Raw genomic sequence first — 26,275 nt, forward strand, 5'->3', positions numbered from 1 at the left:
ATATGTTCTTACACAGTTTTAAAAGACATTTTGATTCAATGATGACTGATTCAATCCTCTATTCTTTATTTATTGTTTTAATACTATTATTTTTCATTTTTCTCGTCTCTATTGTTATCTCTAAATTCTCCAGTATTCAGGGTATATGCCTAATAAAAAGGAATAATTAAAATAAGGAATTAAAGAGAATTTGCATCTTTAAAGTAAATGATCATATTATTTGCAAATCAGGATTATCTGATATCTTGTTCTTCCCTTTTGTTTCACTTTTTTTCCCTTGCTTTACTGCTGTTGCTAGGAATTGAAATACTAAGCATGGAGGAAATGGACCCTTGTCTATATATCCTTTAGCACAAAAAACTATCTGATTTAAAGGTTAAAGAAACGAGATTTCTCATTGATAAGACTAGTAACATAGCTGCTTTAAATGGGTTTCTATAATGAGAGAAATTTATTCCACTAGCTTGTCAGACACTAAATCATTTTAAGAATGTTACCTTTATAATATTTAGTAAATATTACTATACACTTCTGAGTCAGGGTAATGATCATTATCACAAGTTTAAGCAAAATTTTATGGTATAGCCTATATTTATTCGTTTGAATCCAGTTATTCATTGCTAAAGAAATATGAGAAATAATAAATTCCTATTGTAAATTTTTAGAAATATGTTTATAAGGCCTCAAATCATCAACTTCACAGGCTGTATATCTACTGTGAGAAAAGTCAAATATACCTTGATTTCTGTTCAAAAAGTACTAAAATATTTTCAGGCAGCAAAGACAAGAAGATCATGATCTTCAAGGCCAGCCTAGATAAAAATTGATGAGACCAATGTCAAAGGTAATTTGTATCTAGATGCATTGTTTTCATAAACTGACGTGTTGAAGGGTCATTCACTTGCACAACTAATTAATAATAATAAAAATGTAATGTAAAAAATGGCCAGTATCTCTATTTTTTGCTGACTTACACTCATTTGGATATATTCACAAACACTCTATGGAAGGATTACATGGTAGGTTGATTTTGTTGTTTGTTTGTTTTGATTTTGTTTAGGGGTTTCAGGGTTTTTTCTGTTTTTTCAAGGTTTTTTTTATAACTTTTATTTAAATATGATGTAAATACTCATGTAATGAGTACATTTCCTTTTAAACCATGTTACTCCTTCCCTCTCTCTCTCCAAGTTTTTCAAACATCCTGTCCACAACAAGTTGTATAGTTCTTTTTCTACATAATTTCTAGTGAGTACCATTGTTGCATTTGTTCACCCGTTGCCCCTTACCCTTCCAAAGACAAACTAGCAACGCAAAAAGAAAATACAACAAAGACAGCAACAACAACAACAAAATCCCAGTTTATGGAATTCTTTTGATAAATATTATTTTATATGATCATATGCACATAGCTATTGAGCCTTTGTGCTCTGCTCCTATCAATATCTTCCTTTGGTCCCACTGGGTGAATGTCTAAAGACCTGTATAATTTATCATACAGTGTATTTATTTTTACCATCATGTGTGTTTTCTTGTAGATTCATAGGCAAAATCTAGTTACCACAAAAGAGGAAACCCATGTAACTTGTGTTTCTTTGGATCTGGCTTACTTCACTTACTCTAATTTTTTGCAAGTCTTTTAATATCTTATGAATGGTACATCATTCTTTCTGATAGAAGAATAGAATTCCAGTGTGTGTGTGTGTGTGTGTGTGTGTGTGTGTGTGTGTGTGTGTGTGTGTGTGTATCTATCACATTTTCTTGATGCTGAGGGACATCTGGGTTGACTTTAAAAATCTGAAAAAAGAAATTAAAGCAGACTTAAGGAAATGGAAAAACCTTCCAACTTCTCAGATTGGAAGAAAAAACATCATGAAAATTGCGATATTGCCCAAAGCAATTTACAAATTCAATGCAATACTATCAAAATCTCACAAACATTCTTCAAAGAAATAGAGAAAGCAGTCAAAAAAAATCACATAGAATAATAAAAGATTCCAAAGAGCAAAAATAATCCTTACCAGGAAGAACAGTGCTAGTGGAATATCAATACCAAATTTCAAACTCTACTACAAAGTCATCATAATAAAAACAGTTTGGTACTGGCACAACAACAGACCTTAGAACCAATGGAATATAACAGAAGACCCAGAAATAAACTCACAAACATATACAACCTAATATTTGATAAGGGATGGAAAAACATAGGTTGAGGATAGACAGATATTTTTTTTTTTTTGTCGGTCATGAGGCTTGAACTCTGGGTTTGGGCGTTGTCCCTCAGCTCTTCAGCTCAAGGCAAGCGCTCTACCACTTGAGCTACAGTGCCACTTCCGGTTTTCTAGTGGTTTATTGGAGATAGGAGTCTCACGGTCTTTCCTGCCGGGGCTGGCTTTGAACCGCTATTCTCAGATCTCAGCCTCCTAAGTAGCTAGGATTACAGGCGTGAGCCACTGGTGCCCGGCTTGGACAGATATTTTAACAAATAATGCTGGCAAAATTGGCTATATATGTAAAGAAATGTGAAGCTAGATCCTTATATGTCACCCTGCAACAGAATCAATTCCAAATCGATCAACAAAGCCTCAAGTAAGGCCAGATATCATGGAAACAGTAAAGGAAGTGGTAGGGGAACACTAGAACTCCTAGGCACAGGTCAAATTTTCCCAAATAAAGATCCAGCATCAAAACAAATCAAAGAAAACTGGATAAATTGGATTGCATCAAACAGAAGAGTCTCTGAATGGAAAAGGACACAGCAAACAAGATAAATATAAAGCCCATAGAATGGGAGATTTGTACCAGCTATTCATCAGACAAGGGCCTCATATTGAACATATACTTACAGCTCAAGAAATTAAACACCCCAAAAGTAAACCTCAAGGAATCAACAACCCAACTAATAAATAGGCTAAAGACTTAAAGACTTCTCAGAAGAAGAATGTCCAATAGACAAATAAAAAATGTTCTACATCTCTGGTCATAACAGAAACATAAAACAACACTGATTCCACCTCACCACAGTTAGAATGGCCATTCTAAAAAAAATAGCAGCAATAAATGCTGGTGGGGATATGGCCAAAAAGGAACTCCTTTACACTGTTGATGGGAATGTAAACTTGTTCAACCAGTCTGGAAAGCAATATGAAGGTTCCTTAAATGATTAAATGTAGAACTTCCCTATGACCCAGCTATTCCAATCCTGGGCATTTATCCAATAAGAAACAAACAAGGCCAAACTAAAGCTACCAGCACAACCATATTCATTGCAGCATAATTTTGCTTTTTAATGACACTCCATATTGATTTCCATAGAGGTTTAGTAGCATAAATTACTACTTAGAATATATAACATTATCCCTGCCCCAGTTCTCCCTGGCATTTGTTTGTGGCAGTAAAAGCATATCAACTCAAAGCCTCTTGTGCTTCTTAAGCAGATGCTCTAAGTACTCAGACATGATTGCAGCCTTCATTTTTAGTCTTTATTTTTGTGATATGGTCTTGTTTCCTGCTCATACCACTATCCATTTGCATTTAGCCTTTTGGTAGTTAGGATAGCAGGTACAAACTACTATATTTAGATACTGATGAATAATGGGTCTCATGTAATTTTCCTGTGTTGGCATCCCTTGAATCATGATCCCAACAATATCAGACTTACAAGTACCTAAACTTTCAGGGGTGAAGTACTGCTGCATGGATTCCTTTTTTATTGTGAGGGAAATGGGAGAGCAATGAGGAGAATATGAGGGAAAATTCATGGCATTTATTGTAAGTATCATAAAAAGCTCATTAGAATATGGGAAACTATAAAAATGAGAGCTGGGATACTGAAATATAGCAAGAGTAATGTGATAATATATATATACACCCATATAAAACATGAGAATAGAGAAACAAAACCATAAAAATAAGTCAAGCATTGCAGTACAGAATGTACAGTATACACAGTAAATTTACTTACTTACCTACTTGTTAGAAAGCCAACCAAAGGAAAGAGTATCTGAAAAAAAAGCTCTAAGGGTCTCATATCTAAAATATACTTGGGACTCAAAAAATTAAATCCCCCAACAACAAATCCTCAAAGAAACAACTGCCCAATAAATAAATGGGCTAATGACTTAAAGAGAAACTTTTCTGAAGAGGAAAGAAGGATGGCCAATAGACACATGAAGAAATGCTCAAGCTCCCTAGCCATAAAAGAAATGCAAATCAAAACAACATTAAGATACCACCTCACCCCAGTTAGAATGGCAAAAATCAAGAACTCTAATAACTACAGATGCTGGAGGGGATGTGGACAGAAGGGAACCTTACTGCATTGTTGGTGGGAGTGTAAACTTGTTCGACCACTTTGGAAAGTAGTATGGAGGTTCCTCAAAATACTCCACATAGAGCTACCCTATGACCCAGCAATCCCACTTTTGGACATTTACCCAAATGTTTACAAACAAGACCACACTAAAGCTACCAGCACAACTACGTTTATTGCAGCATTATTTACTATCGCTAAGATATGGAACCAACCCAGATGCCTGGATCAAAAAAAAAAATGTGGTATATATACACAATGGAATTCTGTGTCTCCATCAGAAAGAATGACATTTCCCCATTTGTTAGGAAATTGAAGGGCTTGGAAAAAATTATATTAAGTGAAGTAAGCCAAGCCCAAAGAAACATAGGTCCCATGGTTTCCCTTATTTGCAATATCTAGTATATGTCTGAGTCTAGTAGAAAAGGTCAGATAATGTGATGTTAGGGAAATGAACCCTAAGATATGTATTTAAATTTTTTTTTCCTTTCATGCAATTGTTTCTAACGCATTTATAAGATTATTTCTTTGTTGCTTTGTATGTCCCTCCCCCACAGTATAACCCCTGCGTTCACTGAATTTGATGTCGGTATAATTTGTGGAGGGGAAGGGGAAAATCAAGTCGTTTAAATAAGGATACAGGTGGACGTGTTGCAACAATGAGAAGTACAAGTCCTTATGTCGAAAACGAACTTTACAATTTTGGTGGAGGGGGGCGGGGAGCATTGGGTGGGGGGGCAGGGGAGGATGGAAAGGGATGGGAAAGGGAAACAAAGGAGGAGGCTACAATGCTTGATAAGAAATATACTCATTATCTTGCCCATGTAGTTGTAACCCCTCTGTACAGTATTTGCACAATAAAAAATAAATAAAAATTTAAAAAAATTGAAACATCTCAAAAAAAAAGCTCTAAAAGCAAAAATAATGAAAGTATGGGTCAGAAGATTGTTTACTTGCAAGTATTAAGTCCCAGATTTTAATCTCCCGAATGGTAATAAAAATAACGAATTATAGAGCCGGGCACCAGTGGCTCAGGCCTGTAATCTTAGTTACTCAGGAGGCTGAGATCTGAGGATCACGGTTTAAAACTATCCCGGCAAGAAAGTCCTTGAGACTCTTATCTCCAATTAACCACCAGAAAACCAGAAGTGGAGCTGTGGCTCAAGTGGTAGAGTGCTAGCCTTGAGCTCAAGTGCTGAGGGACAGCACACAGGCCCAGAGTTCAAGACTCACAACCGACAAAAAAGAATTATAACAGAAGATGTAGGTTTTTAAATGTAGATTATTTTCTATACTTTCTTTTTTTAATGTGTATAAAAATTAAGGTGATGTTAGGGAAATTAACCCTAAGCTATGTATTTAAATGCTTATTTTTCTTTCATGCGATTGTTTCTAACACATTTATAAGATTATTTCTTTGTTGCTTTGTATGTCCCTCCCCCACAGTAGAACCCCTACTTTCACTGTATTTGATGTCGGTATAATTTGTGGAGGGGAAGGGGAAAAACAAATCGTTTAAATAGGGATACAGGTGGACCCATTGCAACAATGAGATGTACAAGTCGTTATGTCGAAAACGAACTTTACAACTTTGGTGGGGGTGGAGGGCAAGGGGGAGCGGGGAGGATTTGGTGGGGGGACAGGGGAGAAGATGGGAAGGGATGGGAAGGGAAACAAAGGAGGAGGCTACAATGCTTGATAAGAAATGTACTCATTATCTTGCCCATGTAATTGTAACCCCTCTGTACAGTATTTTCACAATAAAAATAAATAATTAAAAAAATTAAATGACTATTTTGCAAAGGAAACTTGAATTTGTAGTGCTTGAATGTCAAAAGATTTTCCTGTGCCTTAATTAAAATCTAAACATTAGAAATTTGTTGGCTCTACTGACAGTTATGGAGAACTGATGACGAGAATATTGCTGAATAAAAATTAATCCATTAGAACAATAAATGGGGCTGGTACTATATGTAATGACATGAAATGATATGCAATTCAGCTACAAAAGCAGGTAATGAATGAAGTAGCCATTGAAAAGAGAAAGTATCCATTAATCTTAAATAACACACTACAAAGCTGAGATGAATAATGACATTTAGAGAAGCAATTCAAAAAATACCAGATCCCATAATTATCTTTTTACCAGGTGTGTACATTTCTTAAATTAATTTTCAAAACAGATAATGATATGGTAAGGCAAACTATCTCTTACAGTATTACAGAAGTAAAGTGATAATGTGCCTTCAAAAGATTTGGCTACCTGTATTTCTATGGTAACAATGAAATGTACAAGATATTATGTCAAAAAATGAACTTTATAATTTTGGCGTGGGGGTGGTGGTGGGAGAGATGGGAGGGCAGGGATGAGAAGGGGAAAAAAAGGAGGAGGCAACAATGCTTGATAAGAATGTACTCATTACCTTGCCTGTGTAATTGTAAACCCTCTGTAAGGTATTTCACAATAAAAAACTTATTAATAAAAAATGATTTGGCTATAGATAAATGTAATGAATATTTTCTACTTACTAATTCTAATTATAGAAATGGCTTCAGGAAAGAAAGACTCAAAGTTAAAAATATTCATGGCATCACATAAATTCATAAAATTTAACCGAAATTGCCCATTGTAGATGCTTAAATAAATAAATAATGATGACTGTGTACAAAAAGCTATCATGCAGTTTCAAGAAAGTATATTGCAATTCATTTAAATAGTATGAATTTTTTCACAAAATTCATTGACATCAAGTTATGGAATCATTTTGAAAATATGATGTTTTTTATTTAAGAAATATGTTCACTCATGGAGGGAAGGCTAATGGCTCACACTTCTAAAACCTCAAAATTTCTCTTATGGCAGAGAGGTTGAGCATTTCTTTATGTATCTATTGTCCATTGTTCTTTGCTATTTAGAGAAGTCTCTAAGTCTTTAGCCCACTTATTAATGGGGTGGTTGTTTCTTTCAGGATTTGTTTTGGGGGCTTTAATTTTTTGAATTCTAAGTATATTTTAGATATGAGGCCCTTGTTCATTGAATGGTTAGTGAAGATCTTCTCTCAATGTGTGGGCTTTCTATTGGTCTCACTAGCTATGTCCTTTGCTATGTAGAAGCTTTGCAGTTTAATGCACTCCCATTTGTCCAACCTTTCTTTGATTTCTTGTGTTTCTGGGTCTTCATTATGAACATTTCAGCCTTTGTCAAGGAGCCCTAGAGTTTCTCCTATTCCTTCCTGTAATGTTTTCAGGGTGTCTGCTTTTACTTCGAGGTCTTTGATCCATTTGGAGTTGATTCTGGTGCAGGGTGAAGTATAAGTACTTAACTTTCGTTTTCTACAGGTGTTTAACCAATTTTGCCAGCACCATTTTCTGAAGAGGCTGTCTTAATTCCACCTCAATCCAGCTATAATGGGTATAATAAATAAATCTAGTAACAAAAGATGCTGGAAGAGATGTGGTCAAGAGGAAACTCTACTGCACTGTTGGTGGGACTGTAAACTTGTTCAACCATTCTGGAAAGCAGTATGGAGGTTCCTCAAAAGACTACACATAGAGTATGACTCAACAGTAATACTTCTGGGCATTTACCCAAAGGACCACAAACAAGGCCATACTAAAGCTACCAGCACAACTATGTTTATCACAGAACCAATTACCATAGCTAAGATATGGAACAAACACAGATGCCCTTCAGTAGATGAATGGATTAAGAAAATGTGATACACACACACACACACACACACACACACACACACACACACACACACACACACACACACACACACAATGGAATTCTACACTTCCATCAGAAAGAATGACACCACCCCATTTGTAAGAAAATGGAAAGACTTGGAAAAAATCATATTAAATGAAGTAAGCCAGACTCAAAGGAAAACATGCCCCATGGTTTCCGTTATTTGCAAGAATTAGTATACTTCTAGAATAATCTTATCAGATGAGCAGAAAAGTTCAAAAACTATGTACATATGACCATATAAGATGATGCTAAGGAAATGATCTCCAAGACATGGACATAAGAGTTTTGTCTTTGTTGTTGTTTTTAATGTGCTATGTGATGTTTTGTTTCTTTTGTTTGTTCTTCCCCCTATATGTTATATCCTCTGTTTTTATTGTATTTGATTTTGGTACCTTGGTATTTATTGCAATTAACGAAGGGAAGGGGAACAACAGTATGGTCATACAAAAGACAAGTGGGAAACAATGCAACAGTGATATTTACAAGACAACCTGTCAGAAATGATCTGTACAACTTTGTGGGGGCATTTGGGGAAAAGGGAAAGTAAGAGAATAATGAGGGAAGGAGTAACAAGGTTGATAAGAAATGTACTCATTGCCTTACTTATTTAACTGATACCCCTCTGTATATCACCTTGACAAGAAGAAAATACAAAATACAAAAACTACAAAATACAAAATTAATCAATTGAGAACAACTATTTAAGGTTTGTGGGAATCAGTAACAAGTTGAGAAGCGTTTTTGCAAAACATTGCTGGAAATCAAATAATAATAATGAGACTATATGGCTTATAGGGGTGATACTAGAAAATAGTCTGCTGTGAAAAAGAGTACCTTATTTCAAATAGGGACTGAGATGGTTTGTATTTCAGATTGGAGAACTCATACCCCAGTATCAAATACTGAAGCTCTCCTAACTCTGAAATAAAGGGAATATATAGTGTTATAGAGAAGTGACTCAGTCTTTAGTAAACAATATGACCGTTCCTACTGTTCCACTAAGAATGTGAAGACATCAAAATCCACAATTATTAGCTTCTGTAACAAATAAATACTCATCTTGCTTGAAGGTAATAATTCAAGAAACTAAGGGCAGAAGAGAATACATTCACAGAGAAAGTCATATTTTCCTAGGTTTTCACTGAAGAGTGGGAATTCCTACTGCTAGGAGAAATAGTAAACAAGATTTAGGGATATTTTAAAGAGGATCTTGTTAGCACTCTCTGCATTGTAGCTTTTTCTTTTTTTCTTTTTTTTTCTGTCAGTCTGGAGCCTTAACTCTGGGCCTGGGTGTTGTCCGTCAGCTCTTCAACTCAAGGCTAGTGCTCTATCACTTAAGCCATAGCACCACTTCTGGCTTTTATCTGTTTATGTGGTGCTGAGGAATCGAATCCAGAGCCTCATGTAGGCAAGGAAAGCACTCTACCACTGAGCCACCTTCCCAGCCTGCACTGTAGCTTTTCTTAGGATTAAAAATTGAGGTTTGATACATTATGATGTACATTTTAGACAGATATCTTAAAGCCTTATAGTACTGAGAGAAGTAGTATTGTTATTCCTTTTTTCTTAAGAGATTTTCAAAAGCCCATAAAAACAAAACTGTGATAATGAATGCCATGTGTTGTATTTTTAAAAAAAAAATACAACATTTCTTGTAAATGAGTGTTTTAAATTCCTAAGAATATGACTAAAATGACATTACAAATTAAGATTGCCATATGCCACAGAGGAAGGAAATAATTTACAATTCATTTACGAGTCTTCAGGGAAAGGGGAAATACTTTAAGATGACAAAAAGCCTGTCAACATTATGCTATAGCCTCTTTTGTTTTTGTATAACCATTACTATTTGGTCTTGTATATTTTTATGGAATAAGAAAATGAAAAGGTTTATCTAGAAACTGGTGCTGATGTGGATTAACCTCTTATTTAACTGTAGCAACAGCTTGAAAGTCATTGAAAGGAGCTAAGAAACAACAGATGTCCCTTTGAATAGTCATAATACTAGAAGCTTTCAATTCTGTTGGCACATGTAAGGCAGGCTTCCCACCTAAGATGATCATATCTATTCTCATATAAACAAGGACATTTTTAAGAGTAAAAGCAGGCACTTAAGAGCTATGCAAACACAGGAAATGGAAACAATTTTCTCCCTCTAGATACCAAAATTTAAGGTTTCTTGCTATGGTCTTTCTGAAATTCAGTTCTTTCTGGATGCCAAAAAGCTACTTGTTTTGCTAAAGGGAGCTAAAATATTGTTTGTAATTGCTGTTCTGAGTTCTCATTCTAGGTCTTGACATAGGGCTTTTCTCATCATTCCATTTCACATTTGTAACATTCATCCTTGTTCATTCACCTTCCTTCACCATCTCGGCCCTTCTCCCATGAGCATCCCATCCATAGACAGGATCTATCTTATATTTCTGTCATTTGTTTCTCTGGTGTATGTTATTTCTTTAAAGGATTTCACCATGATATTTTACAATTGTACAATAATTTAAAAATCATGTTGAAAACAACAACAACAACAACAACAACAAAGAAAACCCTCGTGTCCATATCTAGGAGCTCATTTCGCTTAGCATCATCCTATATGGTCATACATACATAGTTATTGAGCTATTCTGCTCATCTGCTAAGATTGTCCTAGATGTATACTAATTATTAAAAATAAGAGAAATCAGTGGGAGGATTGGGTGAGGGGGCGGGGGGAGGCTGGGAAGGGATGGGAAGGGGAAACAAAGGAGGAGGCTACAATGCTTGATAAGAAATATACTCATTATCTTACCCATTTAATTGTAACCCCTCTGTACAGTATTTCACAATAAAAAATAAAAAAATTACAAAAAATAAAAATAAAAATAAGAGAAATCATTGGACCTATGTTCCTTTGAGTCTGGCTCAATTCACTTAATATAATTTTTTATCAAGTCTTTCCATTATCTTACAAATGGGGCAGTGTTATTCTTTCTGATGGAAGCGTAGAATTCCTGTGTGTGTGTGTGTGTGTGTGTGTGTGTGTGTGTGTGTGTGTGTGTGTGTGTGTGTCTGTCTGTCTGTCTGTCTGTCTGTCTGTCAAATTTTCTTAATCCATTCATCTATTGAGGGGCATCTGGGTTGGTTCCATATCTTAGCTATGGAAAATAATGCTGCAATAAACATAGTTGTGCTGGTACCTTTAGTATGGCCTTGTTTGTTATCATTTGGGTAAGTGCCAAAAAGTGGGATTGCTGGGTCATAGGGGAGCTCCATACTGCTTTCTAGAGAGATTGAACAAGTTTACAATCCCACCAACAGTATAGTAGTGTTCCCTTTTGGCCACAACCCCTCCAGCATCTGTTGCTACTAGATTTCTTGATTATAGCCATTCTAACTGGGGTGAGTGGACCTCAATGTTGTTTAGATTTGCATTTCTTTTATGGCTAGAGAAGTTGAGCATTTCTTTATAAGTCTATTAACCACTCTTATTTCCTCTTCAGAGAAGTCTCTCTTTAAGTCTTTAGCCCAATTATTAATCAGGAGGTTGTTTCTTTGAGTATTTGTTTTGGGGGAATTTAAGTTTTGAGTTGTAAGTATATTTTAGATATGAGGCCCATGTGCATTGTATGAGCTAGTGAAGATCTTCTCCCAACCCATGGGCTTTCTACTGTCTTGCTAGCTATGTCCTTTGCCATACAGAATCTCTGCAGTTTAATGCAATCCTATTTGTCCAAACTTTGATTTGTTTCTGGGTTTTTATTAAGAAAATTTTAATGTACTACATGATTACTTTCTTCTTTGGTGTTTCCCCCCTGTGGTTTATCCCCTGTTGTCACTGTATTTGATTTTAGAACCCTGGGTTTTATATATATGAATTAGATAAGTTAAGGGGGAAATGATGAAAGAAAGGACACAAGGGGAACCAATGCTAAAGAGATACTCACAAAGAACTGTGTTGGAAATGATCTGTGCAACTTGGAGGGGAGGAGGGGGAGAGGGAAAGAGGCAGAAAAAATGAGGGAGGGGTAACACATTTGACTAGAAATATAGTCACTACCTTACTTATACAACTGTAATCCCTCTGTAAGAAATTTGATTGAACCCTTCATTGCTCTCATTTTCCCCAGCCCCACTACCCCCTATTATGCAACAGCTTTCAGTTTATCATTTTGCTATCTTTTTTCATAGATGTAATGTATGTGTTGTTTATCATCTGACATTCTCTTCCTCACCTTATCAAATAGTGCCACATATATTTGTGTATGTATATATGTATGTGCATATATATTTATATATGTGCATATATCTTTATATATGTGCATTCGCGTATATAGGTGCAGGTGCTTACATATTTTGGGGTTTTAGATCTAGCATCAACATATAAAACAAAAAATGTGAAATTTGTCTTTTGGAAATGGCTTATCTTGCTTTACATTATCATCTCCAATTCCCTTCTGCTAATGGTATTTCATTCTTCTTTATGGCTGAATAATATGCAGTTGTATATAAGTACTTTATTCATCTGTTGTAGGACATCTAACTTTTTGTTAGTCATGGGTCTGGAACTCTGGGCGTGTGCGCGGTCCCTGAGCTATTCAGCTCAAGGAGAGCACTCTATCACTTTAGTCACAGTGCCACTTCTGGTTTTCTGGTGGTTAATTGGAGATAAGGGTCTCACAGACTTTCTTGCCTGGCTGGCTTTAAACCATGATCCTCTTATCTCAGGCTCTTGAGTAACTAGAATTACAGGCTTGAGCCACTAGTGGCCAGCTGTACATCCAACTTTGAGGTTACCAGCTTTCAATTGATGAAACTATGAGGGTCTAAACTCTAACTCTAGATAACCTTAATTCTTTTCTTCACCTTAAATAAACAGCACCTCCAGGCTGAATGATAGCAAGAATAGTAGAGAAATCAGAAGACAATTCCATGGTTACAAATTTTCTGACAGGATGGAAGGATGGCAAGCAGAAATTTCACTCTGTGAAGGAGTTACTCTTTGTAGGATTATGTGACCCATGTAGTATAATAATACTGAAATCTTCAATAGCATCTTTGGCTTTATGTGTCCTTTATACCAGAGTAATTTAAAAATGAATGGATGCATCAAGGTTCTGAAAATATCACACAACTATAGGCATTTTGCAAACAGTAAGGTGAGTTATGCACACACTTGTGCCAAAGAATCATACTGCCAGAAAAAAATTTGCTGTTTTTTTCTTCCAAAAGCTACTCTACTCTTCTTCAGTGCAAATGTGAACATATAATTTTTCACTAGGATTCTTACAGAATTCAGTGAATTCAGACCACTTGCACATCAGTAACTCTTTCCATGGTTTGAAAAATATTAAAATGTTGTTTACATCTTCTGAAATTCATCATTTTACAGTCTATACGTCAGTAGTAGCTCACACTTTCAGAAAAAAAGTTGTCAACTGAAAAACAAACTTTATATGGCCATCCATTGATTGTTAAATACAGCATGATTTTGAAAATATTCAAAGTGCATGGTCACTGCCATGGGCACCTATAGCTCATGCCTGTAATCCTACATACTCATCCAGGACAGTAAAGCCTAAGAGACTCTTATCTCCAGTAAAACTATCAAAAAAAAAAAGCTGCAAGTAGAGCTATGGCTCAGTTGGTCCAGCATTAGCTTAAAGCAAAAAGAAATTCACCAATGACATTTCCCCATTTGTTAGGAAATGGAAAGGTTTGGAAAAAATTATATTAAGTGAAGTAAGCCAGGCCCAAAGAAGCATAGGTCCCATGGTTTCCCTTATTTGCAATATATAGTATAGGTATGAGTCAAGCAGAAAAGGTCAGATAATGTGATGTTAGGAAAATGAACCCTTAAATATGTATTTTAATGTTTTCGTTTCTTTCATGCATGTGTTTCTAATGCATTTATAAGATTATTTTTTTGTTGCTTTGTATGTCCCTCCCCCACAGTGTAACCCCCGCTTTCACTATATTTGATGTCAGTATAACATGTGGAGGAGATGGGGACAAACAAGTCGTTTAAGGATTCAGGTGGACCTGTTGCAACAATGAGAAGTACAAAATGTCATGTCAAAACCAGCTTTACAATGTCGGGTATAATTGGGTGGGGGGAGGGGGGAGGCGGGGAAGGGAGGTGAAGGGTAAACAAAGGAGGAGGCTGCAATGCTTGGTAAGAAATGTATGCATTATCCTGCCCATGTAATTGTAGCCCCTCTGTACAGTATGTTCTCAAATTAAATAAAATAAAATTAAAAAAAAAAAAAGAAAAAGAAATTCACCACCTTAGCCCCAGAGTTCAAACCCCACAACCAGCATAAAAGCAAAAACATCGTAGGAAAAAAAAAACAAAGAGGGGGTAACAATGCTCAACAAATGTTGCTTTGTATGTCCCTCCCCCACGGTATAACCTCTATTTTCACTGTATTTGATGTTGGTATAATTTGGGAAGAGGAAGGGAAATAACAAATTGTCTAGACAGGGATACAGGTGGACTCATTTCAACAATGAGATGCACAAGACACTATGTCGAAAAACGAACTTTACAACTTTGGGAGTGGAGTGTAGTTGTGGAAATGGGAGGGCAGGGATGGGAGGTTAAAAACAAAGAAGGAGACAACAATGTTTGATAAGAAATGTACTCATTACCTTGCTCATGTAATTGTAACCCCTCTGTATGGTATTTTCACAATAAAAAACTTATTTAAAAATATATTTATTACCTTATTTATGTCACTCTAATTACTGTGTGCAGCATCATTATAATAAAATATAATTTAAAAAAACACACAAACAAATGGTCAAAATTGACAGCCCATAAGACTACCAATACAAGAAGTCAGTTTCTCTATTACCTTCTTACTTTTCCCCTATTTGTGTTCTTCAAAGGCTTATTGATTTGCTGCAAGCACCATGGTAAATATAACAGTAAAACAGTCATAATTTATAAATGAGTAATACTTTAGTCTAGTGAAAGAAAAAGTCATTAGTTATATTTTAAAAATAAATCAGAACTACGATAATATTTAGGGGTAACAGAACATATAAGGAACTCTTCCTACTTTAGAATTCAAATGGGACATTTCTCTATGTAAGAGACATTTAACCTGATGTAGAGCTAGCCAGATGAAAATTTTGACTTGAGGCGGAAATATATTTGAGGAAGTAAAATATTGGTAATAATATTTTATCCTAAATTGATGCTGTTCTTAAGTGAGCCCCAATTCTCATTTGACTTATTCTTTCTTGACACTTCTGCATTATTTTGGTGGTTCAACAATTTATACAATGGTGTTTTGCCTTCAGTTATCGCTCAGATAAGATGTCTTGAATCATATTGATTAACCTTTTTCAGTTCTAAAAAGCCAGTGATCCAAACAATATCTGATTCTAAACTGCTCAAGGTATTACAGTAGATTGCAACCCTCAAAGTCTTTATTTATCTTAAGAATGATTTGAAATGTCATCTCCAATGAGTTTCAAATGAAATTCAAAAGACTTAATTTCTTATTTCTCTAACTTTCCATAAAACTGGATCTTAATTTTGTATTGAGAGTAGCTTAAATTGGATACACTGAAAAGCATTCTCAGAGAAGTGAGTCTGAAAAATGTACACCATGCATTCATGCATTCAATGAAAATGAGAGAAACTGATGAATATAGATCCATTTACATGCAAATGAATGCATATATATGCACATACACACTCACACACAAGCACCTACATACATACATACACTCACAATGGCCTGAAATCTGCTGGCATGGTGATCTTGGACTACCTGTCTTCCATAACTGTGATTTTACTTATTTATAAATTATCCCAGTATGGAGTATTTCTTTATATTAAACTCAGGAGGATTCATTATCTCCTACTCTAAGTAACGTCACACTGATTTCTGTGTGAGTAAGAACTTTGAATTCCCTGATCATTATATTCATCATACTGTATTGTAAATGCTTCTTCATTGTCTGTCTCCCCTGTTAAACTGGAAGCGAATTGAAAGGATATAAGAATAAATAATAAGAAACCAATGAGCAGAAATTGAAATTCTAATTCTAATGGTGTCCTGGACTTCTTGAAGTGATTTACAAATTTTACCTCTTGCTGTAAAAACACCTTTATTTATTCAAGCTCTAAAGTCTCTTATCTATCTGCTATTTTGTTTTAGAAAAGGTACATGGTACACTGTAGAATGACTGAAGATCTGTTCATTTCAGTGTCGATTAGTTGAACTCTCCTTTGTGCAAGTAATGATGACAGTGCAATGCTAAACAAATTAACGAAATAGTACACTCAATGTAGTGTGGCACAGGGAAGTACAAGGTGCTGATAGAATGGACACCCAAGTGTGATTCTAGCATATGCCCAGCTGAATAAAGGTCTTCATTATGCATCAACACACTGTGAATAATAATCAGGAACAAGAAATTAGGATCATTAGCCTAGCATGCTATCTAGTTAATAAATATTTCATCTAGCCTGTAAAGCTCTCAGAAAGGTTCATGGATGAAATAAAAAATCTCCTGATAGTTTTATAAAGAAAAATCATTGTGTCTGTACTCTTACAGAGAGGAGTTGGTCATACTTTAAGTCTAATATGGGAAAATTGTCTCAAAAACCAAACTTACTGTTTTGAATTGTAGTAAACAGTTTATGTCTATTTCGGGAATTATGTTAAACAGCACCAGCTTAGTATCAACTTGTAATAAATAATAATAATAATAATAATAATAATAATAATAATAATAATAATAATAACAATAGTACAGCCAAGTGGAAACTGGGCTTATATTGAATACTACCTTATATGATATACTGTGTTTCCTCTCAACATGTTGGCTACTGAATGATGTTAAGAGATCACTGAATTGTTGTAAACACAGATTTCTACTATTCCTCTCTGTCTACATTACAGTATACTAAAACCCTTTTATCTGTTTGTCTTGTAATTCAAGTATCATATCTTTGGTTGGTTAACAGATCGTATCATCATTGCCCAAGAATGACCTTGTCAAATGGAAGAAAATTTTCACTGATACTACTTAAAAATGGAGAAATATAGAAAAAAGCTCTTGGTAAAAGCATTTATGAAAGTACATAGTAATTTCCCCATGTCAAAGGTTAGAAATATTTACTGTGGTTCAAATGCAATCTAAAGATTTTAAACTTTTAAATGAAAATTCACAAGACAATCTCAATTCATAGGCTAAAAGATAGCTTAAAAATCAAACAAATCTCAATTTTCCAAATAAATAGATTTGGACAAATTATAAATATTGGAATACTATTCTTAATATATTTGAAGTTTAGGTTTCCAAACATTAATTTTGTGAATAAAGAAATGCTGTGATTATTCAAGTACATATATATATGCACATACATATGTGAATGAAAATAACCAGTGAATTGTACTAACTAAAAAAGGAATGCTTAGTTATTAATTTCAGTTCAAGACATTGGATATGCTACTGCTGATATAGTTATATTTAAGGATAAATTTGTTTTTATTTCTTGTTTATTATTAATAGTCATAAATCTTGAATAGTATAGATACTTTGAATTTTTCTTCTTTTTATTATGTTTAAGAAGCTGTCCAAGGGAGTTGCTGTTTAGAAAAGCAGTTTATGAATACGATATATGTTATATAAGTCTAGGACAAGCAGAAAAGGTCAAAAGCTATGTACATATGACCATATAAGATGATGTTAAGTGAAATGAACCCCAAGATAGGGACACATCTGTTTTTTTCTTTCTTGGTATTGTTTTTTAACATATTTAAATGTATTGTGTGATTTTGCTTGTTTATTTTGTATGTTCTTCCCCCATGGTATAACCCCTGTTTTCACTGTATTTGATATTGGTGACCTGAATCTTGTATATATATTTTTCTAATTTGGGGAGGGGAAGGGAAATAACCTTTGAACGTTCTGACCCATGTTTTCCCCACCCAACCCTTCCCTCACTCTTCTCAATGTTGTAGGATATGCACTGGATTCTTGACTGCATTCTTCCCCTCTTCTCTATTTTTGCCTCCCTCTTTACCCTTGACCCACAGCTCCCCTTTTGAGTACCTGCTTCCTGGTGTTTTATTTTGCTGAATTTTGACTGTGCCTTTCTAAGTAATTATTATTTTAGTTCTTCCTTGAATCTACCATATCTCAGGTAATACATTTGTATACACTTGTATACCACCTGATGTATTTACTGGTGAGTTTGGAAAGTAAATCTAGCTTCCACATATAAGGGAAAACATGCATCTTCTATTTCTCTGAGAGATGCTTTGAATTTTTATATGTTGTTAAAACAGAGTCCTTATTATTACATTGTCAGATGATACTTCCAAAATGATACAACACTTTTAGAATTTGTGGATGTCAGCATATTCCTATATGGATAAAAAATCATTCTAAATGTAAAACAAAACTTCAACCTGAGAATGTGAGGCAAGCATCCCTGAGTTAGAAAGTGACAGACTAAATATTTAGAAACAACACAGACTTGTATGTAACTATATTCACTAGTGGGAATTCTCTCATATTCTGAAAAGAGATCTTTGCAAATTATTCATATGTTCTGTGGAATACTTACAATTCTGCACCTACTTCAGCAATGTGTTTGCATATAATATACCATGAATGTTTTGTAATATCATATTTGGCTGGAAGGGAAATGTGTGATATTCTGTAAAATTCGATTGTGTAGATACAGTCTATAATGTTTCTTTAAGTTATTAGTACAAAATGTTTAATTTTTATGTAGAACCTATCCTTTCTCTTCTTACTACCAAATCACAAGTCTGCTGTGGGAAATAGAGACCTTTAACTAGTCATCACCTTGGTTCAAATCTTCACTCTGCCACAATGAGATGTGTTCAATTAATCCAATTCTGATATGGGAACAACATTCAGTACAGGGATGAAACATGTGAGAAAACTCTAACATTTTTTTCTAAATAGGTTTGTTGAGGCATAAGTAATATACAAACCTACTCATATTTAATGTAGTTAATTGCTGCATTTAGAGACAACCCTGATTTTTAAACTAGTTTAAATATAGGAAATATAGAGACAAAGCAGCCTCCAAGTGAGGTGTGCTAGCCATCGGTTCTTTGTACTTGTTTGTTCTTTGTTTCGCTCAGGCTCAGAACAGTGCTATCAGCAGCATATCAAGCTATTATCCTATGGAAACAGAGCCAGAATCTCTCACATAATCTCTTTTACATTATAATTGATGCAAATAGCTTTTCTAACCAGAAGATTCTGTACGTTTCTTTGGCCAGGACTATACAGTTCCATTCTTCATGATTATTGGCAAGAAACTTGGATTAATCCAAAAGCTGTGGACAATGAGTATCAACTGCTAAGTATCAACTGCTAATGTGGTTGGATATTTTGTACCAAATTATGTATGAGGAATGGGACATACATGGATTTTGAAAGTTTTTTGGCAAGATAAAGAAAATAATGGAAGATAGATGGGAAAGCAGTGAATGGAAAGTACTTCCCTGCATATTCTGAAGAGTAAATGAAATCATATTACATAAAGTCGTTAGTGTCCAATAAATAATTAAGGCCTCAATAGTGATATTATCACCATTGTTGTTAGTATAATAACTAATTGAAAATTTAATAGTGGCTATATTTGAGATGCAAAAGAAATATACTTTGACTTACAAATTCACTAGCTGAATGACTTATTCGCTATGCCTGGAACTGGAAGTATTCTCTAAAGGAATAATTAAAATTAATGTTTCATTTTTGTCACAAATTCCTTTTTATTTGCTTTATCAAGTCCTTAAACATGTAGAACATATCTCAGATCCCAGCACGAATGAAAATAGGACACAACTATACTTGTCAACCTGCATTTAAAACAAGTATTCCTGAGCTTCCCTGTACATCAATTCTTCCATTTATAAAATGGAAATAGCAGTATTCCCTTCTGAGGAATATCCTGGGGAAGATTTTCAAAATTATGCACACAAGTTAGAAAAAAGACTGACAAACACTGGGTATTGATGGTGTTGCTTTCAAAACTTCGCATATATGTGCCCATCATTTGACAAATATATTACAGATAGAACACTTTCACAACTTCAAGTATTTTACAAGCTAATAACGAATTTCTTATAATGAATATACGTACCAAGCCATGAAAAATAACTTGAAGTGAAAGACTGATCAGCACAGCAGAATCATGAATAAGTTCTTTAGCCAAATAGATGAAGCCTGACTCCTACACTTGATAATCATGGACTGAGGAAAGTTATTTCACCTCACTATGTCTCACTTCTATCCACTGCATTTATAATTAGATATTAATAGGAAATTATCAGATTAATATTAGTGCTAAATAAAGATATATATCAGGAGACTTACACAAGATAACAGCTGAATATTTGGTAGCTGCTATAATTTCTCATTTCCTTTCAATCATAGTAAATGCCTCTGAGATTGTGTTTTCAAAATAGTTCACGATGTGGTAGCTAAAATAGCATTTTTAAATTTTTCATTTAGTCCAGTGACTCAGAATAACCAGTGTGTGTAGAAAAACAAGGATTGACTAGTTCATTAAGCCTAAAATGTTGATCCAGTCACTGTGTGTACTCACAGCTTGATTATGATTCCTTTCTTAATATGTCTGACAGGAAAGTGATTGAATTTTAATTATTCAATTGTAAAATTTATGCCTAGAGGCTACTGCTTTAATTTAGCTCTACTGCTGAGGTGATGGGGCATTCCGACTCTGACCAGTCTGATCCTAGATTTGATGTTCTCACCCAAAGTATCTTCTTATTCAGATGCTGATTTCAAACACATTTTATAGCCATTCAAGTAAGAGACAGGAAATTATATCATGATGTAGATAAGACATGGTCATCTAGATGAAAGTACAAAAATAGATAAGTAGAAATGTATTGCTATTCTTTTCTTCTAGGATCAAATTATAATTTTAACAGAATGCAGACAAATATTGCAAGAATGTTTAACATGGTCACACAGAGGGGCAACTAACTTGTCAAATGGTATAAAACTAACAAACATAAAGAAAAGACCAGTCAATTAAGCTTCCCTGTTAACTATTCAGCCATTCTTTGTGCCAAGATAAACGATCATTTAACTATAGCTTCTCAAACTCTTGGAAAATATATGAGATGCTACAACAATGTCTGCTGCTTTAGGTTTTTTTTTTGCTGTCGTCTATTTAAGGGTTTGTCTATTATCTTTAAGCAATTGAACAAAGGGGTTTTAATTCAGCATGCCAGTTTATGTGTACAAGGCATCTTGATCAGTGTCACCCTTTTCATCATTCTTCCTGTCTCTCACAACCCCACCCATTCTTTCACTTTACCTGGCCCCATTTTCATACACATACCTCCATTATTATAACTGCATTCTCATTATATTCCTCTTTCTGTTGGCCCGCACGCCTCCACTTAAACTCTTTGCCACAAAATCTTCAATACCAGCTTCCTGGTATTCAGTTATAAAAGGAATTACACCATTGAAATCCTCCCCTGCATGTATATATCTTACTTTAGTTAAAATGATTTTGTATATATGTATATGACCTTGAATATGTTTACAAATATATTAATAAATTAGATCTAGTTTTCACATATGAGAGAAAGTATGTATCTTTTGTCTCTCTGGACTGACTTGCTTCACTTAACTTTATTTTTTGTAGGTCCAACCATTTTTCTACAAAGGATGTAGTAACATTCTATTTGATGGATGTATAAAATTCATATATACATTTTGATCTATTCATGTGTTTAAGTGCATCTAGGCATTTATATATCAGCTACGGTGAATAAACATGATTGTACAAGTGGCTTTGCTACATTCTGGCTTGCAATATTTTGGATAAATGCTCAAGAGTTGTATCACTATTTCATAGGGTAATTTGGTGTTTCCATTTTTTTTTTTTTTGAAAAAAAACTCTCCAAACTTCCTTCAACAGTGCTTGTATGTTAAAGCTTCTTGTTTAGGGAGAGAGGGAAAATGTGAGAGAGATAAAGTCAGACAGACAGACAGACAGACAGACAGACAGACAGACAGATAGACAGACAGACAGAGGAAGAGGAAAAAGGAGGATGATGAGCAGAAGGAAGAAGAAGAGAAGGGGAGAAAAATGGAGAGAGAAATGAGGAAGGAGAAGGAAAAGGGGGAAAGTGAGGAAAATAAGAGGAGGAGGAGGTGGTGGGAAAGGAGAGAGAAGAAAAGAGAACAGTGATGAAGAGAGGAAAAGAGATGAGAGGCCAGGAGAGGGGAGGACAGAACAGGAGAGGAAAGGGGAGGAGAGAAGAGAGGGAAGGGGAGGGAGGAGACGGGTTACTTGGAATATTTTCAGGAATAAGGAGCCCGATAAAGGAAGCATCTCACAAGCTTAAAAAATGAAATGCATGACAACTCCACTGTATTCTATGCAGCAGTGCATCAGAATGATGGAACTCTGGGCCCTGCCAGAGACAATGGATTCCATTCACCCACAAGATGGAGTCTCCAAGGTACTCACACTCTCCAGGGTTATCCAGAGCTGTCTCTGATTTTAGTTCTGCTTGACTCAAAAAATTCTCTCACCTGCCGGGCGCTGGTGGCTCACGCCTGTAATCCAAGCTACTCAGGAGGCTGAGATCTGAGGATCACGGTTCAAAGCCAGCCCGGGCAGGAGAGACCGTGAGACTCCTATCTCCAATAAACCACCAGAAAACTGGAAGTGGCGCTGTAGCTCAAGTGGTAGAGGGCTTGCCTTGAGCTGAAGAGCTGAGGGACAGTGCCCAGGCCCAGAGTTCAAGCCCCACGACAGACAAAAAAAAAAAATTCTCTCACCTGCATTCTATTCATTTCCTCAGTTCATTCTTCTACCTCTCTCCTCTTGACCCCGCCCCTTGCAAGTACCCATTTCCTAGTACTCATTTTGAGTTCTTTTTTGCTTTTTTTTTTCTCCAGAGCTGAGGATTGAACTCAGGGCCTTGTACTTGCCAGGCAAGTACTCTTCCACTGAGCTAAATCTCCAACCTATCCTACTACAAATTTTGATAGGCTTTGACTTCATCTTTCAAAAGAATTATTCTAATGCAAAAATGCATTGTACATGCCACAGAACAGAGAAAAAGAAGGGAAGGGGTGAGTGGAGGGGGGTGAAGATGTTGAAGAAGCATGGTATACATGAATTATTGTGTTAAATCTCAAACATTCAATATATACCCTAAAAATTAAGAAAAAATGAGGAAGGAGCACCATCTTGAGGAATCCAATCCAATTTTAGTACAATGTTGCTAGATCAAGGCGACTCTGACTTCTTGTGTAACTATGTCCATTGGCATTGCATACACCGGGCATGCACATTTACAATATTGTATATATTCATTAAGACTTCTTTTTAACATAAAATTTTCCTTGTCTTTCCAGGTTGTTTTTGTTGTGTCTTCTTGATAGTCATATGAGTTACTGCGTATTCCTTAAGTGAGAATTGTTTTTATAATAAAGCACGAGTTACACAGTGTTCCTAACTAGATGATGAAATATTTTGGGAAGGTCTACTTAGCATACTAGCACTTAACATTATATATGTTCTATATTGAGCGCTATAGAAGTAAAAAATAGCAAAAAGGAGAAAAAGAAGTGAACCACTCATTCTAAAGGCTTTTTCAGAAGTAACATTCTAACTCAGAGTATACTGAGTATATAAAAGCAGAGTACAAGCTAAAAAAGAACAGACTATTTCAAGACTCATAAGAAAATGAGAAAAGTCTGAGAGACTGAAAATAGGATGCTATGTGGTATAGAGCACAGTAGACACAATCTCATAGCTTGTTTCTATGGCTGGCTGGTGGGTGATTAGATCCAGGTTTACCAAGTTATCTATAATAATGTTGTGGAAAATTAGTTTAGATATCATTGCTTATTTAATGGGAGATATAGAAGGTTTTTATTTTACATGGGGATTGACATGGCATAATTGGATTATTAGAAGATGACCTTTGATTATGGCAAAACACTTGCCTATCAAGTATGAGGCCTGAGTTCAGAACCACAGTACTGGCCAAAACAAGAAAAGTAGTGGGACAAAGGAAGGGGTAACAATGACTGACAAGTAATGTATTCATTGCCTTACTCATGTCACTGTAACACCTCTGTACAGCATCTTTACAATAAAATAATATTAAAAAATAAAAAAGAAAGTATCTAGAGGTATTCCAAGAAAAAAATCATTATTAGAGGAATTTTGGAACTCATAGGGAAAAAAAGCAGAAGTAAAACTACATATGAGCACTAAGGTATTTGAACCAGTCTTTAGATTCCCCTTAATGTTCACTGAAAAGAAATACTAATCAATCCAAATAAGACCAAACCTGGAATGAATTTGGCTGGAAGGCTAGCAACTGAAATGTTACAGCATCCAGGTGATGATATTCAGGGAGGCATAATTAACTTGACTTACACCAATCACAGTTAACAGTCAATAGGCTAAATATGGTTGTATGACTGAGAATCGAGTCAATGACACTAGCATATATGCTAAAGGTAGCAGGGCGCATGTGGTTAAGAACCAAGCTAGATTAAATTCCTCATGTTAGTTGCTAGTAGGTAATGATGACATCAGTAGATCATCAGTTTTCAGAGGTCCTTCAAACCAATTTACAGGGCTTTTTTTTTCCAGTCCTGGAGTTTGAACTCAGGGCCTGGCCATTGTCCCCAGGCTTATTTTGCTCAAGTCTAGGATGCTACCACTTAAGCCACAGAGCCACTTCTAGCTTTTTCGGTTTATATGGCACTGAGGAATCAAACCCAGGGTTTCATGCATGCTAGGTAAGCACTCTACAACTCAGCTACATTCCCAGCCTGTGAGATTTTGACAATAAAAATTAAGAAAATTACAATGAACAGAGTCAAATAGACTGGAAAAAGTCTTCTGTGGATGTGTCCTTCCGTTAACCTTACTGAAAGTGTTACCTATGCCTCTGATACACATAGTAAAGAATTTTTTCCAATTCTGTAATTTTCTGAAATAATTGGGCTTATCTTATGAACATCTAAGAAATTCAGTATCATTCTAACTGCATGGTATGATAACTTTGAAGGAGAAACTGTTACAGATGATCTGGGTTCCTGTTTGGAGACATAACAATTTTAAAGAAAGGTTTTGCTGGATGTAAGTTTTCAATAAATAGGGTCAAATCATGAATATGTTGAGCCAATGATGATGTTTTTAATACATTAAGTAGACTTTCCACATTTAAGTTGGGGGCAATTCATTAATAGTAAGTAATTTATTCTTTGGACAAGACCTGCAGAATAGAAGACAAGTTCTAGGTACTGAGAAGGCATTGCCGAAGACTGATAAGTATTCTACATTCAAACAGTTTTCGGGCACATTTCCAGAGGTAGCAACAGCATGCAGGAACTTTTGCATATGGTAAGTGGTTTAAGTAAGGTGCCCATTTGTGTGTTCATAATACCAAGGCCAGTTTCATCTTCTGTCCATTGATATGAATCTGGGTTCTAATATTATGCACTGACTCATACTGGATGTGATAGTACTTATGACTAAGTACAACTGGGACAGACATGGCTTAACTCTTAAGGCTTAAAGAAATAGAAGCATATTTAGTATTATTATGAAAAAAGTGTTTCCTCTGTTTCCATATATTCAGAGACCTTATTACAGTGACAATCAGAGAAAATTACACAGATGTCTGTACTTTGCCCTTAACCTTACTCCCCAAAGAAAATAACTATAAATTGTAGAAAAAAGTAAAGAAAATGTATATCACATTCTAAATTGAATGGAACTTGGATCACTGTTACTAGAAATGATTTAATAAAAGCTATTGTTTTTACAAATGGGACTTTGTGATCAACAGAGAGCAGGAATAGAAAACAATTACATTTAAATCATCAGCTTGACAGAGTATAGTGGATGATATCATTCAGTCAGAATCAAAAAAGCAGTAAGTTGAGGCAAAGAAACCAACTCAAGAAAAAAAAGTGTGGAAAGGGTCCCATTGCTACCACTTCTTCTCAAACATTAGTTTCCCATATTCTCAATGAAAATTATAATTGTTCAAGTCAATGTGTCTTTGAATACTTTTGAGTATAAAATAGTGAAGATCAATACCTTTCATACTATCTTTAATCAACATGGAAAGAAAAACCATGAAAAATGAATAGAGGTCCATATACAGGTATACATTCTTCTAACATGGCACTCAATTATCTCT

Source organism: Dipodomys merriami, unplaced genomic scaffold, assembly GCF_024711535.1.
Source record: "Dipodomys merriami isolate MVZ:Mamm:240054 unplaced genomic scaffold, mDipMer1.0.p SCAF_3, whole genome shotgun sequence".
NCBI classification, from domain to species: domain Eukaryota; kingdom Metazoa; phylum Chordata; class Mammalia; order Rodentia; family Heteromyidae; genus Dipodomys; species Dipodomys merriami.